General features: G+C 41.1%; 1 protein-coding gene across 2 annotated transcripts in view; it reads left to right on the plus strand.

Annotated features, from left to right (window-relative positions):
• The window catches only part of kcnab2a (potassium voltage-gated channel, shaker-related subfamily, beta member 2 a), an 80,847-nt gene that overhangs the window by 557 nt on the left and 79,472 nt on the right, over nt 1-818 (plus strand). The window lies entirely within an intron of this gene.

The following is an 818-nucleotide window of genomic DNA, read 5'->3' on the forward strand; positions in this document are numbered from 1 at the left end:
TCCATAATCGAGCAGCCCTAACATGTATGTCTAATGTCTGCAGCCTGGTGGCATTTTGCTGTAGAGCATATTGAACAGCACTAGTTTAAAATATTTCTGTGGCATATTCACTGTGATTTAAGATCTGAGCCTAGATCAAAGCTTCCCTTCCTTGTCTTCAGATTATCTGACTGCGTATTACACATAGAGGCCACAACTAATGCAGTAGCATAACATCACCACCCTCTCCTGGTGTCAGCCTATCTGTCAATACTGCTTCAGGAGCTGATTGATGATTGAGGCTTTTTGCGTTGTACAAAAATGTACAGACTCATTGCTCAGAGCCTGTAATTTGTTTGCTTAAAGCCTGTCACTTGCTCTTTTCCTTGTGTGGTAATCCCAGTGAGACCACGCAGAGACTGTAGCACTAAAAGCCTCGTGGCCTTCTCCTCAGCACTACCCAGAGGACCTCAGAGTCGGCTCAGTATGGGGCTGAAAGTATAACCAACTGCATGTACAGTGTTATTTTAAGGGTATCGAGAGTTTTGCGAATCATTTTCAAGCCGGTTCTGTTTTGTCTTTTACTGGTGGTCTTTGTTTGTAGAGGTAAAGAGAATAAAATACTAACAATGTAAATATATAAGCAGATCATTTCCACCTGCTGTAAGAAATGCAGTAGTGTAAAATAAGCACAAGTCTCTCTAAGTTGATTGTGTCCTTGTGTGATTGCAGACTCTTGGAGAAGTGGTGATTAGCAATAAATCAGTAAAAGCACTGATAAAGCAGTGTTTAAGATGCCTGCATCATTCTGCACCATTATAGCATTATAGCATTATAGC

The sequence above is a fragment of the Morone saxatilis genome, unplaced genomic scaffold (assembly GCF_004916995.1).
Source record: "Morone saxatilis isolate NCDOM2014 unplaced genomic scaffold, NCSU_SB_2.0 Contig18, whole genome shotgun sequence".
In the NCBI taxonomy this organism is placed as follows: domain Eukaryota; kingdom Metazoa; phylum Chordata; class Actinopteri; family Moronidae; genus Morone; species Morone saxatilis.